Consider the following 18,208-nt stretch of genomic DNA (forward strand, 5'->3'; position numbering starts at 1 on the left):
AATGTTTTCACCTATTATAATTTATGAAGCCATAGCATAGTGAATACAAAATTAAAGTGTGACGAACATTTGCTTTCAACATCATAAATTTTAAATTTACATTGGACTACTCATATATAAGTACTGGAAAATTTACCAGTCAACCAAACACCTTATTTAAATGCAGAAAAATGATTTTGCTATGTAGGTTTCAGGGAATGTAAAATCTGAGGTGAAGAAATAACAGCAAACATCATGATAAATTGGCGAATAATATTCATTGTAAAAATACTGCTGTAAAAATTAATTTCTCATACACCACTGGATATATAAAATTTATCTTCAGATTTTCAGCATTAGAAAGGAACAATACTTTTTAGAAAAGTAATTTTAGAAACATTTATATTGTACACAAGGTTACCTCAAAGCTATAATTTAAGGTTTCACCTAATTATGAATACTTTATTATGCTGCAAGATGGGAAACTGGTAACCAGCAAAACTAAAGGTGAGATATAAATCTTCCTGTTAATTTCCATCACGTATTTCATGAAGCACATGAACTCTGAAGAGAAAGCTGAGCCAGTACAGATTCTGCACACTACTAATTACAAGAGAATTTCCACCACATGAGCTGCTCTCTCCATTCCCAGGTTCCACAGCTGTTTGCTCCACTTGGAGCATGCTAGTTTCTTATCAGCTATTCTGAATGGAGCCCGCGTAGTATTTTTTCCATTAATCTGGCTTCTCACTTCACTTAAATATTCTGGTATCTTTGATTCTTACTTTGCTTCCCTACTGAAAATAGCTTAATTGACAAAGTACACCAGTAGTCTTTATTAGTCAGGTTATGGATTATCAAGTCAAAATCCATATTGCTACTCTCCTGTCTTATGCTACCTCACAACTACACATTAAAAAAGCCTGCTATCCTTTAAAGCTCTGATTTACATGTCTGTTTAAAGTAACTGTGAGATACAGACTGTTGGAAAATGCTGGAAATAAGATGCTTCTGGGTTTTTTTTCCATGATTTTCCAATATTCTGTAAAAAAATTAGGTAATACACACTCAAAAAAGTAACTTACAACTTGATATTGGAACAAAACTTCCCATTACAACCAAAGACTGATTCACGCAATTTTTTTCAATAGGAACTTGTGAAAATTCTGAGAGTGATTTTAGTTAGTTTTAGATATAAAACCCTTTTTATAAATCTTAATTTTTCAATGCAAAGAGGAGTAATTTTCTCTCTCAGTTCTAGCCATACTTCTTTGAAGTCATACTTCTTTGAAAGGATGAGATTTCAGAAAGCCACAGAAACCTGCATGAGTAGGGCAAATGAGACTTAACCCTAAGCTTAACTATCCATGAGTTTACTTTTACATCAACAGTACTTTCTGTTGACTCAAAAAAGAATATTATTTGAAAAATCATATCTGATTACATGATTGATGTCCATATTTGCAGCATATTGTGATAAATGAAAATCCATACTATATTTTATTGAGATGAAGTACTATATTTTCACTTGAATGGTTCAAAAGTTACATGTAATTTAGCAGCATATCAAATACTTCTATATGCAGTCTACAAAGACAAATTTACCCCAGTTTTCTGTTACTAGGCTTCTCGTACCCCAGTATACCCCCTGGTCTTCTCCTGTAATGTGGCGTGGTTTACCAGTGAATTCTTCTTCAAGGCCTGGTAATTTCTGAGATGCAGGTTACTGGATGTATAGGTTATATAGCAAACATACAGTATTTGTAACAAAGAATATAATTATTGTCAGTATACTAAATAGTGACTGCACAGTAATTTATAATAAAAAGACATATTTACTGATGAAATACCAAAATGCCTTAATCTCTACGACAAAAAAGAGTGTAAGATTTAAAGCTTGTTAAAATTAGATGCTCTGATATATCTTTTCAAACAGATCTATAATTTGATATTCTGCTGTTACAGAAAATGAAGAAGAAAGTGGGCTTTTTTTTTTCTTTGATGATAAAGAAAGATAACCCTGGGGTGGAATTCAAAGGTTCACTTGAAAAGTTCTCTTTTTCATTCATATCTGGTTTCTTTTTTATATTTTTCATCTTGGAGATAATATCAAGCTACAATTTGTTCTTGTACACAGTTTGTAGGTACTTTGATAAAAAGCAGGAAAAAACCCTCCACTGGTAAGATCAACTAATGTTGCTTGGCAGAAAAAGCAGGATTGCCACATTTCTGTCCAGAATTTCACAAAGGGTATGTATATATGCTGAATGGTGCATCAACCCCTCATTTCACACAAGATGGATCAAAATATACTGGACTTCTGGTGCATGAGCTATAAATTTTACCTAGACATGGTGATCCCACATGTTCCTGGAATTTCTGGGCATCTAGCTAATCCCAAACACATATCATGCTTCACTATGCGGGATGGATGAGCCCCCTCTGTTCTTCTAGACATTTCCTCTTTCGGTCTTCTCCTCTTTTCTGTTCTATCAGCCCAGCTCTTCTCCGGGCCAATTCCAATACTAATTCTGTTTTGAAGCTGCATAACTTGAATAATAAAGTCTTAACAGGCTCTAAGAAAAAATATTGATACTTTCTTATTTCACCTGGAAACACCTTCCCTAACATATTCCAAAATTATATGTAGTGTTCCAACATACTGACAGCTCTGGTCATTCTGTCATCAAAATTATCTCCTTGACCTACTGAACCATTTGCAACTGAAAAGCCTTCTTCTCTAGAAGAAATAGACATTACTTTCCCATGTACATGATGCTCATGTATTACAGCATTTTAACCTAATTCATCACTCCATTCTTCAAAGTTATCCAGGACTTTTCAAAAAATTATGGATCTTTCTCTACACGATTTCTGAATTTGTGGTTGCTGCAGCTTTAACACTTCATATTTTGTGCTACAGTTTTACTAAGAAAATACTGAACGGTTTTGACCTAATGAAAAATTCTTCAAAAAATTCACTAACAATTCTACTACCTTTCAAGTAAATAAGATTTAAATTCCCTTTTAGACACTAATTCAGATTAATAGGTTGAGATTACGTTTTGTACTACTTGCAGTTCTAATTATTTGCCATTCTATGCATGACCTGATTCATCACTGGCAGTAATACTTGTGTTCAGCATTACTGCATCCATTTTCTCCTTTTGCAACAAAGAGGCTGAACTCATATTAAATCCTCAGGAACTTAACATGGAAGAATAATTTTGGTAATTAAAAAAATCAGTAATTAAAGAGTTAACATATCAGAAAAGGGGGCGGAGAAACCAAAAAAAGCAGAACATGAGACTTAAACATAAACAATCAGGAGAACAACAGTATTACTACATATCCTTGCAAATAAAGATATACCTAGTAGAAAAATAAGTCAGTCCTACCATATTCTTCCGCATGACTTCAGCTTGCAGTCCAAAGTTCATAATATACCTAAGATGCTTTACAATTGCAGTTGTTATCTCAATCGCCATTCTCAAATATTTTTGAGCTGTGGATTTATTTCATCTTTGCAATGTGCTTTGTCCTCACAGTTTCTTTTTAGCTTTATACAGTACTTCTTTTATAGCTGTCTCTCTGATATGCCTGTGACAGGCAGCACTTACTTACAGAATTAATGATAGGCTTGTTTGCCATTTCAGCAGTTGGTGGCTGACTGATGTTGAGACCTGTCTTCTGAATTTTTGTCTCCAATGAATTATAGTCAGATTTGCTGATAAGATGTTGAATTTCGATGCCAGCATCAACACCACCAAATGTCTTCCAAATTTTGAAGCCATCTAAACCACTAAAGTTGCGTTTTCTCTTCTCTCGCTAAATCCCCGCCCCATTTCTAGCATATGTATACACCAAGTAGCTCTATCTGCACAAATTACTATTTTTCATAAAAAAGGCCAAAGCAGCTCAATCAAAAAGATTTTAGTTCTATAAAAAAGAGCTTCATTTTTTTTATAAAAGATGGATATGATTTAAATAACTGATAAAAGCAACGTCAGTTTAGTATAGACCTTGCAAACCAAGACACTCAGCTACAACTAGACTAGTCAAAAGTTCATGTTTCTTTCTAACCACTGAGGAAATTAAAGTACAGGGAAGTTACTGACTTTTGAGAAAACAGCTGAAACTAATTTCTTCCTTTGACTCAGTGTTGGAGTAGATGCCACCTGATGCTCAGAGTCAGAGGCAAGACTCAACATGAATATATTTTTTTCTAGGCTAAGCACTAAGAAGTATTTTAGCAAATCTATGTTTCTGAGAGAACAAATAAATAGGGTCAGACCTACAAATGTACTATTTAGCCACCAATCTTCAAATTTGATAGAAACAAGGAACCTAAAATCATGTGCATCTGGCCTTACCATTCAAAGATTAAGTGTATGACAATAAGAACAAATGAAAACCAAACAAGTTTCAGATATGTACTCCCAGCACTTGAGGCAGGAAATCATTTATCCAACACAGTTTGACTTTAGACATGCCCTTTAAATACTAAAAATACAAGTGTGAACTAAATCAGAATAGCTTCCTACTCTGCATTAGTTATAGGGACAATATTGGAATTACTGGGGGAAATCTGCCTGTGTTATGCAAAAGGTCAGACTACGAGATTATTACGGTCCCTTCTGATTTTCAGATATGAGCTATGAATAATTTAAATAACTTTGCAGGACAAACAGAGGAACTGGAGTTTAACAGCTGAGCAGGCAAAAAAATTTTTTTCACCTCACCCAACAAATGAATTTAAGCAAGATTTGCAAATATCTGCAAAAAAAAATCGTTTAAACAGTGAAGAGCTGTTTTCACAGCCTTACCATGGCCAATACCACTGGTTTTGGTGTTTCAACCTACTTACTACAGAGATGCATTCAGAAGTACAGCTGCACGGAAACCTGATTAAAACGGGAAATTCCACTTGGCTGAAGATTTTTCCTCTGTTTGCAAATGAACACAGTAAAATGAACTGTGAAATAGCTTATTAACTGACTTACAGATCCTTGACCCTAAGAACATGAGGCCATGGTTGTATATCCACTTTAATCTGGCATTAGCCCAGGATGCTGCTGAAGAGGAGCACCCATTCAGACACCCAAACAAGTGTCCTGTTCCCACCCCTTGAGAGGACTGATGCAGCTCACCAAGTGTCCACACAAGTGCTAGTGTCAGCACAATGGAGTCAGGGAGATCATGTAGCCATCGCAATTGGAAAGACAGGACGGAGTTTATGTCAGATTTAAGTAATGCCACAATCCTGGTTTGGGTCTCTACCCATTCACCTGACTGAAAAGCCTAAGACGATAGCTCAGAACACAAGCATGCTTACTTTCTAACTCATATCAACTCATACTCTGCAACTTGTACAGTGGATTTTTATGTCATTACTTCTTTACTTGTGACCCAAAGATTTATTGAGTTTAACAGTTCCTTCATTACAATTCACACTGCATTGTTGCACAGACTCAGAAAGCAAACTGCTGAACACAAACATTTGAATTAAAAAAAAACAAACTGTCCATAAAGCCTTTATATGCAAAAATAAAGAGAAAATAAACACTCCTGTCTTCATCCTCCAAAGGAAGCCTGTCTTGTGTGTTATTAGAGATAGAAATATGTTTGGTATTCTGTCAAATGACATGTTATTTTTAATTATATTCATATCACAATAAAAAAAGCAAATGTCCTCTGTGCAGAGACAAATGCTTAAAGAGCAGGGAATTTTGAAAAGGAAACCCTGAAAGATAACGTACAAAAGAGTACAGATTAAGATCATGTTCTCAGACTTTAAAGGACATATAGGAAGTGAACCAGATTTCTCAGGATTCAAATTGTCTGCATGTAGAAAACTATTATCTATGCTAGTAATTACTACTATCCAAGGGCACATCATGAAAGACCTCAAGGATCCTCATAAACCATTTTAAGTCTTTTAAACTACAAAACTGAAAAGTATCTGGCAAAACCAACTACAGGAGAACTGCGCTAATGTGTCCATCAGATCATTAGAGGGTTTTTACATTCTTGTGTCCCGTCTAACTAAGAGGCTGTGTGGCTCCACAGCTGCTGTCCATTCTTTCGGAGCGTTTCTTGAGAGACGGTGAAGAGGCATCATCCCTGATCTGAAAAGGCTCTTAGTTCCCTATTACTATTTGCGTGACTAAAATATTTACAAGGCCTTGGCCACTGTACTAGTCGCTGTAAAGAACAAAAGGCAAAAAGCATGGTCCTGATATTACAGCAAATCTCCAGAACCTCTTGTTTTCACAGCCTTTTTATGTCTGAATGAGCTCCTCTAGATCTCTCTACTCCATGTTTTTTAGATCATCTATCATCAGGTGATCAAATAAAACCAGATGCTGATTCCCACAGCCCTGTTTTTTCACAAAATTTATTTTGACATCCATACATAGGGTAAACACTATCTGGGAGCCTAGATAAAAATAAAAGCCCCCTTTTGGTCCACAAATATGACTTAAATAGATTTATATCTAGCAGTATTTCCTCAGCTACACAGAAGTAAAAATGTACCCATGAATCTGCCCATTTGAAACTAGGAAAGTGCTTGCCATAGTCTTTCATCTATTTCTATTCATAGTTGTTAATTTTTAAAGAGACCAAAACAGCAAGAGGACAGAACAGTCAATCCTGTCAGATTCAGAGAAAAACCACATTAGTCACCTCCTGAAGTGTGGCTCCTTATTCCAGCCCTCCTGTGGTTTATTTAGCAAGTCAGTGTTCTGCTTTTTCTCTTTGGCCCAGATGCTGTACCTCCCACTCCATCTCAGCTAACCATGATCGTGCTTCGGCTTGCCAGAGAGGAGCAAAACAGGAATTCCATCCCTAATGCTTCACTCTACCACAGAAACTCCATCTTCCTAGCAACAAACTGATTTTGTAGCCCTTCCTGTTACAGCTCTTACTTAGGGATTCAATTGCTCTGTGAACACAGACACATAGAGGAATCACAGCCACAAATTTGCTATCCCAGTGCTAACTTTGTGGCAAATGCTGCATAAAAATTCCAGCCGTAAAACACGTAATTTACCGCATCCTGCAGAGTGCCGACAGATAGGATAGAAGATGTTTATAGAGCTGTCTCAGCAATTGTGTAGATGCTTCTACACAATTGCTTTTCTAATGTTCTCCAAAGTTTTCTTCACTTTTATGATAGAATCCACTTCATTTAAAATCTCTCGTACAGAATTTGTGTGAGAAGGACTAAGAGTTTATTTCTCCAGCCCTATGTTTTGCTGATTAAGGATACCAATTACACTCGGACACTAGAGTGAAAAGAGTAGGCGTATTTTACTGGGGATAACTAAAGAATGTAACAGAGTAATACAGAAAATATGCAGTAAGAAAAGACAGAATAATGCACTTAAAGCAAACAAATAGGAAAATACAGGGTGATGCATCAAATCATGACTACCTGAGAGAGAGAATAGTGATTAAGAAAGATTCATCACCACTTACTTACGTTACCATCATCCAGACCTGCAGTTGCTGGGCAGCCCCGGTTACAGCGAGGATTTGGAGAGCCTGTCCCGGCACGTGGGAAGTCCTACACGGTGCGTCCACCCGTAGGTGAGGCCTCCAAAGTCGCTGTAAGAGGGTTCCAGCCTTATATACCAAAAATCAGCAAGCCAGAATAACTGGCACCTTTGTTTTGAGCAGAAAATATCTTTTTTCATTCTCCTGTTGGATTCCACCAAAAGCCTGGACAGGGGTCGGGGAGGGGGAAACCAAAGGAGTTTCTAACAAGGCCAAATACTTGGGTTCTCAGCCTTGAACAAGGCTGAGAAAGGAAAGTTGGATACATTCTCTTGGCCTTTCATCCTCACTACTGATTATATTCTGTCTAAGCTGCACCTTTCACTAGTGAGTTTACATATTTTGTTAATGACTACATGCTAAGTTAGTAGCTTCGGCTCGGGGCCTGTTGTTCAGGCTTCAGTATTTCAACGCTTTAGCGCTTTTTATATCAGCATAAGTGGGTTGTTATAACTTAGTACAATACCTACTAGCACAATGGTTATCAGTTATAAAATATACAGGATTCATCTATAGGTCAACTCTGGCCTGGGCCTGTTGTCCAAGCCTTAGCATTTCATCCTAGCAGTGTATAAAGCCTGATGGACTTACTTCATGAAAGTAAGTTTACTTTCATGTATGAGAAACAGATTTTCTTGAGTGTCATTTTCATCTTTCACATTCAGGAGTTCCTGTGACGGATGCACTTGACCCGTTAACCAAACCAGCAGTAGTTTGGTACAGGCTCAAAAGGAGGTAAAGGCCTGAGCTGTAGCTGGGCCAGGAACTCCTCTGGAAAACCCACAAAGGAGCAGTGACACAGTGAGCATTGATGCATATGAGCTTGGAACACAAATCATGAGATTAATGCATGAATAGCAGGAGGCTTTTCCGAGACCCATTTATCAAGGAACAAAGTTCCCTCTCATGCATACTCTTCCTACTGTATGCAATGTGACTACAAGGCAGCCACTTTCTTCCATAAATATGGCAGCCTAAGTGAGTCTTCTTTGAGCTTTCCCTGCTAGACAGCATGGCTGCAAGGCAGGGATCTCCCCTTGAGCTGGGACACCTCTCAAGGTTGCTCCTCGAGGTGGAGAGACCTTTCACCAATGGCAGATCTTTGGATGAGCCCAATTTGAGCTCTCCCTGAATGGCAGCTGGACTGCACACCAGGTGACTCTACCCTTGAGCCGGGATGTCTCTCAAGGTTTGAGATTCCTTACCTGAGACTAAGACATCCTTCCTTACCCAGTGCAGAGAGACCTCTTACCCACAACAGATCCTTGGTAAGTGACTGACAGTACGCTGAATTAATACTGACGAAACATTACTAATCCATGTAGTTACTCATTTACTGCAAACTTTTCATATATAATCCTTTAGACATAAACTGTTGACCAAGTCTGGGACTAAGATTGAACCTAGCCACACCTAGGCTCCATAAGGAGTTTAGAAAGCAAGGGGGTCCATTCTGAACCTCATGACTCAATGGGAGGGTCTTCCTTAGACTTTTGCATCAGTGGTCTCTGTGTAAATCATTCTAGCTCAATTCTAACTTGATTTTCCTTTGTATGTTTCTTCCATGTACTAATAGAGCGAACCTTGTCATCAAACTTTGTTAAGTTGCACTTTTACAACATCATATTAAAACCACTTTTGCTAATACCTCTGACAGTGATTCTTTAAGCAATCTAAATCACTCATCCGTGACAAATTGCCGTAGTTGGCAGGATGGCAAGTAGCATCACTGATTACTTATAGAAGCGTGGAATAAGTCTGAGTCCCAAATTCTCAGGAGAATGGGTCCGTGATAATTGGCATGATTGGGAAGCTGTGGAAGAACAGCTAAAGGTGGCCAGGGGCCTTATAAAAGATGGAAAAGGGAAAGGAATTACTTTCAGAATGCTAAGTACCTGTTTAGAAGCTGCTTACCAAGATAGGAAGAATAACAATAACAGAGAACAGGACCTAAAGGAAGAAATAGAAGGCAGAAAGGCAGCTGAATTAATACTGTCTTTGAAAACTGAGCAGAATAGAAGCAGTTACAGAAGAAAAGGAGAAAAAACAAAAGTTGGAAGAAAAGGTTGAGGTGATGCTTATGCGGGCTCCCCATCCTCCTGACATTGTACAGACTAGGAAATTAATTGTATCCCCTGAAGAATGGGATGGAAACATATGAGGTGACCCAAACGACAGCAAACCAGGGGAGGATGATTCTTTGTTCCCCTCAAATTCCTCTGAATATGAAGCTAGACTCATCATTAAAGTAGAATACATTCTGATTCCAGTTGGTCCTTGAGGACACCTGGTGAAATTTCTAATAGATACAGGAGCACAAAGTTCAGTACCAACACAACAGGATGTCGAGATGCTGGGTGTACAGCCTGGATGGCAAAGAGTTAAAATTACTGGAGTAAAAGGAGCAAGAGCTATTTGCCAAACCATGAAAGTTAATTTATGACTCCCGGGCAAGAAGCACATGTTGTCTGCTTGCTTTGCGGTTAAAGATCACAATGAAAACATTCTGGGTTTGAATCGTTGAACATGGATCTGCTGGATGGCAGCATATGATCCTTTGGTTCAAATGTAGACCCTGACAACTCTGATAAAAATCAGGAGGCTACTGTTCATGTAGTCCAGGCAGCCCCTGCACTCCCTGATTCAAAGATTACTAATGTACCTCAATACCCGATTTCTGCTGCAGCACAAAATGGAATTTCTGAGGTAATAGCAGACTTGGAAAACTGGCACATTACTTCCAGAACCCCTCCCCAGACAATTCACCCATCTGGCCAGTTCGAAAGTCGGATGGGAGATGGTGTCTAACAATTGATTATCGGTGCCTAAATGCCAACACAGCTTCTCTAACTGCTGCAGTACCCAGTATTGCAGCTTTAACAGCCACACTACAAGCAGCCACACACCCATGGCTGGCAGTGCTGGATGTCAGAGGTATGTTCCATATGGGCCTCTTGCAGGAGAAGGACAAAGAAGACTTCAGAAGGTATACAATATACCTTTAAAAGACTCCCACAGTGATATAAACATTCACCTACAGTTGCTCATGTTGCACTTGATGAACTTGTACAGTCTCACTCCCTCAAGATGTGAAACTGTACCAATATATAGATGATATTGTAATCGGCGGGATCTCCCCTGAAAAACTGGGAGAAGTGGCAGCAGCAGTGTGGCAAGCACTAACTAAAGCCGTAGTTGAAGTTCCACCTGAAAAATGTCAGGGGCCAAGTAGAGAGGTAAAATTTTTAGGCACCTGGTGGACTGCAGATAGTGCAGCAATTCCACTGGACACCCTAAATAAAATGGAACAATTGCAGATGTCCCAATCTGGGAAAGAATTTCAACAGTTTCTGGGAACTTTGGGTACTGGAGGAAACATGGACCTGGATTTTCCATCATTGCTCATCAACTGTATTCAGTTTTATGAAAGGGAAGACCATGGAAATGGAAGCCAGAACATGAAGAGGCAGTCAAAATCCTAATACAGGAATTAAAGACATGTCAGTTACTGGGGGCAGTACACCCCCGCGACACTATTATAGCAGAATGGGGTTTTGCAGAACATGGAACTTCTTGCAATCTACTCCAAAACGGGCCAAACAGGCCAAAAGGGCCTTTAACCTTTAGGTTCACCGCATTTAAAGAGACAGAACACAGATATTCCAAGCAGAAAAAGGGACTTTAGTCCGACCAGTTAAACAAGTTGAGCCACTAAGGGGTCACCCAGCTGGAAGAACCCTGCTGAGGCTTGTATTGGTTTCCCTTTCCAGGAAGGAGGAATGATACCAGCACACCTCTCCTGGAGATCAGGTTAACCATCAGAGGATTGTTTATCCTTCTCACAGGAGTAACTGCCAGCAGGAATCAAATTCAGTTCACGTGTCAACAAACCCAACCCCCTCAGTGGAGACCCTCACTCCTTTTATTTATGCTAATCAATATGGTAACTACAGCACCTGCCGCACCACACACGTTTCTCATTTGTGGGTGGAATCCACTGTAACAGCAATTATACAGGAAGGTGATGAGGGCACCTTGCCCACTGCGACTCAGAAGGTAATTTGGGATAATGCAGCTCAATTTGAAAGGGATTTCCAGTCTTGGTGGCATCTGGTTAATTTAACCTATGACTCCACCGACAGTAATGACACAACTTTTGTTTTGACAATACCCAGTGCTTCAGTATCCACCACATACCCAATCACTGTGCTGGGATTAAATCACCACGGAACTGTACTCTATCTGTTAGAACACAGAGTGTGAGCCCAACAAAATGGGAACAAATAGTAACCATCGGTGCTGATGCATGTGTTGTACGGGAACAACCGTGATTTATTTGTGAAAGCAATACCATTAAGGCCCAAGACACTTGTCTTGACACTGAACAAAATGTTTGTCATTTTGAAATACATCCTGATGAAACCCCTGAAACTGTATTTGTATATGTTGGAAATGGATGTGTTTGTATGAGAACCCCTTGTGATTCTGTATTTATAGACAACACCACTGTAGAGACAAATAATCACTGAAATATCTGTATTCGTAATTTTACCAAAATCATGAGATGCAACTTTAACTGTTCAGCTCCTGAAACATCCCACTAATTGCTATAATCTAACTATACATGGTATGAAGATTTGCTACCTACGCCCACTGGAATGCATCTCACATTGGTAAGAAAATTGTTACAACATGATGACCTGAGTCAACTGCTAAAATGAATCTGGAACAACAGATAAAGAACCCTGATTACCATCCATCATGATGCAGAGACAATACAGCATGTCCTAGAAAGAGTGAAAAAGGATGGAGAACATTGTTGGTGGGATACCTTATTCGGATGGTCACCAACAGCAACTGGAAATTTGAATCTAATGCTTAATCCAGTTGTGATTTTGTTAGCTCTAACAATATTACACTTATTACTTATAATCATTTTATATGTAAAGTTTTGGTACATAACAAAGCAAATACTCCTCGTTCATCATGAGAAATCACCCAATAATATAATTAATAGTAATATTTTGTACTAAAAGCTCTTTGCTTACCATAGATCTGCAATTTTGGCACTTAAACTAAACAGTTTATCAAATCATTGTACCCTTACCACTGATTTGCAATACGCCACATATTTATGACGCAGAGGCAAGAGGTAACCAACCATACTACCACTCTATGAGTTGATAAAGTGGATTGACTGTAGCCATGGGGTGGACTGTGATCGATGCAATTGACCCCTTAACCAAACTAGCAGTAGTTTGGTACGGGCTCCAAAAGAGGTAAAGGCCTGAGTCATAGCTGGGCCAATTATACAGATTTTTATAAGTCAGGAAATACTATGTTCAATAGAGGTACTGAAAAGACTGGAATTCCCAGACTTTGGTACAGCATTTGTCCAATGAACTACAATGGGCCTTTTTTCCTGCACTTTCCCATTTCCCATTGTTCATGACTAGGAGCATGGTTTTGATAATAAAAGAGCTATCCCATAGGTTTGATCTCCTAGATACACTGTCTTTGTAATGAAAGAGTTTCTCTTTCTCCCTCCCTCTCGAGTGCCTGTTCCACATGCTATCAAGTCTGTCCACCTGTCTTTCCCTACTTTCTTCCAAATTCTTCACTTGGCAGCAGTACTGCTGTGCTGTTCCAAGGTCTTTCTCCCCTTGAAGCTTTATTTCTTCTTGACTAGTTACTGTGATAAAGAAAGATGTTGCTGCTGAAATTTTTACACTAGAAGACTAGATGCCTCATAATACCAGAGCTAACAACATGCATCAAAAAATATTGCCTCATAAATGATAAAACATTAGTGTTTGGAAGTGTATGAGCATCTGTCATGGTTTAACCCCAGCCGGCAACTAAGGACCACACAACCACTCACTTCCTTCCTCTGCAGTGGGATGGGAGAGAGAATCAGAAGAGAAAAATAGAGAATTCGTGGGCTGAGATAAAGACAGTTTAATAGGTAAAGAAAAAGATGTGTGCAGAAGCAAAGCAAAACAAGGAATTCATTCACCCCTTGCCGTGGGCAGGCAGGTGCTCGGCCATCCCCAGGGAAGCAGGGCTCCACGGTAGCTTGGGGAGACAAACGCCATCACTCCAAATGTCCTCCCCTTCCTTCTTCCTCCTCCAGCTTTATATGCTGAGCCGTGACACCATATGGTGTGGGATATCCTTTTGGTCAGTTGGGGTCAGCTGTGTCCCCTCCCAACTCCTTGCGCACCCCCAGCCTCCTCGCTGGTGGGGTGGGGTGAGGAGCAGAAAAGGTCTTCACTGTGTCAGCGCTGCCCAGCGGTAACGAAAACATCCCTGTGCTATCAACACTGCTGTCAGCACAAACCCAAAACATAACCCTGTACTAGCTACTATGGAAAAAATTAACTCTATGCCAGTCAAAACCGGCACAGGGTCTCTACAAAAAAAAAAAAAAAAAAAAAAAAAAAAAATTTATGAAGAAAAATTATAATATAATATGGAAATAGTGTAACAGAACTTCTACTATTACAGAATTCTGAGTTGAAACAATAACTTTGATACACTTAAACCACAATCTGATAAACTTCCTAACGTGGATTATTATCTTACTCATTGGCTGTAGAGAATCATGCAGGGAGTAGAAGATTACTTTGTGAAAAGATGGAAATGAATGAAATGTATACTGAACCTTTCTGTCTGCAACCTGCTTAATTCAAGCAGAAAATATTTGCATCCTGTCAAAAAATTCATAGTGGAATAAAATTTGCTACAAAATTGAAATATACTACAGGATGATCAATGAGGGAGAAATCAAATAAAAGGGTTTTTTAAATTACCAGTTTCAAGGTGCAAAACATTCTGAGTACTCTGTTACTAAATTAGTCATTACATGAGATCACCTGACAGAATGGCACCTAGGCTGAAAGAGAACAACAATTTAATGCTTGAAAGATGATCTGTCAGGGCAATGAAAAATACAGCGTTCCATTTTCATAAAAATACCATATAAAGGAACTGATAGTTGGAAAAATCTTGCATTCAGGATGAAAAATAAGACTGCAAACAAGCAAATCAGAAGGAAATTTTAACCCCTTAGACAATAAAAGTAGAAAGTAATTTTTTTGCAGCAATTACATGATTAATATGCATGTCAAGAAAAGCCTACATCATACATTATCTTTGCATCTGACTTGACCTTCTGTCCTTCTTTTGGCCTGATACACCCCATTTTATATCTATTCCATAAACTGCAAGTTAGAGGTGTGTGATAGACTGCCTAGCTCTATTTAATTTGTTTGCCCCATCCTAGTTGTAAATATCTGTCGTGACCCATGGGAGACCATGGGATAGTCTCTCAACAGTCACAAGTTCCTTTTCGCAGCACTACTAAAGTTTTGTCTTGGGTCTATGGAATAGATGAAAAAATATCAACAATTTACTTAGGCAAGCTTCAGAAGGATTAGAGAGTTTTTCCTTTGCCTTAAATACCCCTAGTGGGAATGAAAACAGATTGCACACCAGCCATATATGTTTGATCCTTTTCCACGATAGGTACATATAGATTAAAATAATCAACCTTCATAGATGGATTTATGGAAGAGAGACAAGGAGAAACAGACACTGAGTTCCCTTTCTCTCCTGCCCAGACTGCAGATGTAAGAACTCCCTGTTTAGCATCCCTGGTTCTCTCCTGCCTCCCAGTCCTTATGCAAAGAGAGCAAGAGAGCTGCCTCTCCCAGACAAAGAGGCCACAATATAGTCACATATCTGAGCATGGCTGCAAAATCACAGTGCAGTCATTCACAGCCAGGCTGCAGCCACTCTATTTTTGCTAAGAACATAGCCCAATTTTTATTTCATTAGTGCTACATCCTCTGATAAGCCATGAGTCTCCCAGACCCAAGTGTACACTGTAAATCAGTACTGGAAAGACATCACACAGAGCTTCATTAGGAACATAATATTTCACATACCCTCATAATTAGCTGTAAATTAGCTGTAAAACTTTTACTTAAAACAAGAACCATTCCAAATGTTCTAGTACAAACAACTAGGAGTGCACTCTAATTAGTGTGTATGTCTGCTTCCACAAGCTGCATCATTTGGTCTCTGTCTGCTCTTTTATCCTAAGTGACAATTGTAGGAAAAAAGAATTTTTCCCCTTGGTTGAGATGATGAGGATTGTTGCTGTTGGAGAACAGTCATATTACAACTGCATAATTAAATCTGACTGAAAATCCCCCCCAGTTTGCTGCATCCTACCACCTAAAATTCAACCCCTAAAAGACTTTCAGCTAAAAGGCAATGTAGACATATGTTTTCTGAGGAGCATCTTCTGCAAAGATCTTCTGCAAATTTATTACCCACATAGTCCTCCTCTTTCATTTTTTGTTTTCCTGGGTGTATTTCAAAATGCCAATTTTCACACAGCCTTACAGTTTGGCTGCTAGCTTGCTAAGTGACCATCTTGTTCCACATATTCCTTTTTTCTGTTGAGATGATCTGAACACTCTTGCCAATTGTCCTCAAGTTTATGCAGAACTGTCAATATTAGAAACTCATTTGTTATCCACAGTTAATTAGACATAAGGCAGTTTAATCAGAGACATAGCTTTTCTCTAGTTCTTGGCTTCCTCAGTGCAGAGACATGGATAAGCCAAGCTACTAATGTGATTTGAGAATGGTTTCTTTGCATGGACTGCTGTGATATTACAGATGGTGGCATGACATGAAATAACATATTATAACAGCCTTTTATTTTTTTAATAGAATATTTTCCCAACTGCATTTTCTCTGGTAATTGGATATACTGAATCTAAAAAGCTCCACTGTATAAACAATGAATTCATTGGATATACTGTTTACTAGAACTCAAAAATGAGGCAAACACTGTGAAAGATATTTTAGGATTAGCATCTGTATGCTAGATGGTCCAAATGCTAATGAGGACATTATGTTCATGCAAAATTTCATACTCAGTTATGAGATTTCTGCCTGTGCTTTTTGCTAAATTGACTTACAACTCTACCTACTATACAACATCAGAATGGAGGTTATTTCTCATTAACTCAAAAATTTAAGACCCCTCCACATACTAAGCCCTCATGACTTTTGCAACACAGGAAAAACTACTACTTTTCTTTCCTAGAAAGCACTAGTCAACCAATTAAATGACTACTGATCTCTATCGAGGTGAGATAAAGTTACAGAAATAGATATTATTGTTCTACTACAACACAGATTGTATTGTCTATTCTGAAAATACAAACCAGAAAACTCTAGGTTATATACTTCCACCACCACATGCATACAGCTTTCAAATGGGTACATTGCAATTCCGTTCCACTGGAGCCAGAGATGGATGCCATCGTGGAGAATCACTGGCAGATTTTGGAAGACAAAACCCTCTTTCAGTTAGCAGGATATATATGTATTTGTATTTTTTAACCCCTATCATAGACATAATTATATCGGTTTAAATTTGCCTTATCTTCTTTTAGTTAGCATAGATAATTTTCTTCCCAAATGAATAAAAACTGTATCATTAACACACTTTTATTTTTATATCCTTGCAACCACACAATGATTGTGAGGGACAAAACGTTGTGCCCTTTTTGTTTTAACCATACACTTAAACGTCAGTGAGAATACAAGTTTATTCAGGAACCAGTAATTACCTTTCCTATTCAAAATGCTTGAGTTGTTAATACTAGCTTACCACATTCAGCATCAGTTTCCTCACCAGTTATCTCATTCTTTGCTATGTGTAGTTGGGCTGTTGTTACCTTTTTAGTAGACTCAGCATATTAGGTACTACGTGTCAACACTATAGCAGATTCTTATTTCTCTCAATTGCAAAAAAATAAGATAGTAGATGACATTTCAAAGGTGAATCTACAGGGACAGGCTAAAGATCTGTAGTGTCTAACACTCAGTGAAATAGATTTTAATTATTCAAAGCTATGTAAAACCACAACATATGACAATTCTTGAAAATGCACCCTTTTAATATCATTATCAGGAAAAATAATAATTTCTTGAGCAATGACAATTTTCAACAACATTATTTTCTTTTCCACTGTTTTCAAGACAGTGCTTTCAATTTAAGAGTGGACACATTTTCATTAGGTTTTACATTTCTATTGTAACAAAATGTCTTGAGTTTATTGAAACTGCCTTAAAAATATGCTGTAACATAAATAAATAATAGCATATTCTTTTCTAGAGCAACTACAATTTGATAAAATGATTTAATACTATTTAGATCATGTTTTTTCCTCAGGACAAAATAAATATCTCTATTTAATACCATTTCATCAATATCTTTTGTTGTGCTTATAGCAGAACACTCTGGTCAGATTTCTAGCATGCAATTTAAGTCACGGCTCTGTGAGCTATACATCAGTTAAACTAGAACTTGTTATGGTGCTGACCCAAAATGCATTGACTTCAATGTGTGTTAGACTTTTTTTTTTAATTAAGGCACACCTTCAGTATTAGAGGCTAGATTAACTCATGCATGCACAGAACACATCTTCCATTAGAACAAAAATGTGTTGCAAGCACTAATGCTTGTCTGCTTCAGATTTCTTCCATTCTTGTAAGAATGAAAGCAATAGGCTGGGGACAGGCACATTTAAGAACAAATAAGAATTGATACTATTTTAATCAGTGTTCACTCCTGCTTCTGGTT

The sequence above is a fragment of the Strix aluco genome, chromosome 10 (assembly GCF_031877795.1).
Source record: "Strix aluco isolate bStrAlu1 chromosome 10, bStrAlu1.hap1, whole genome shotgun sequence".
Classification (NCBI taxonomy): Eukaryota; Metazoa; Chordata; class Aves; order Strigiformes; family Strigidae; genus Strix; species Strix aluco.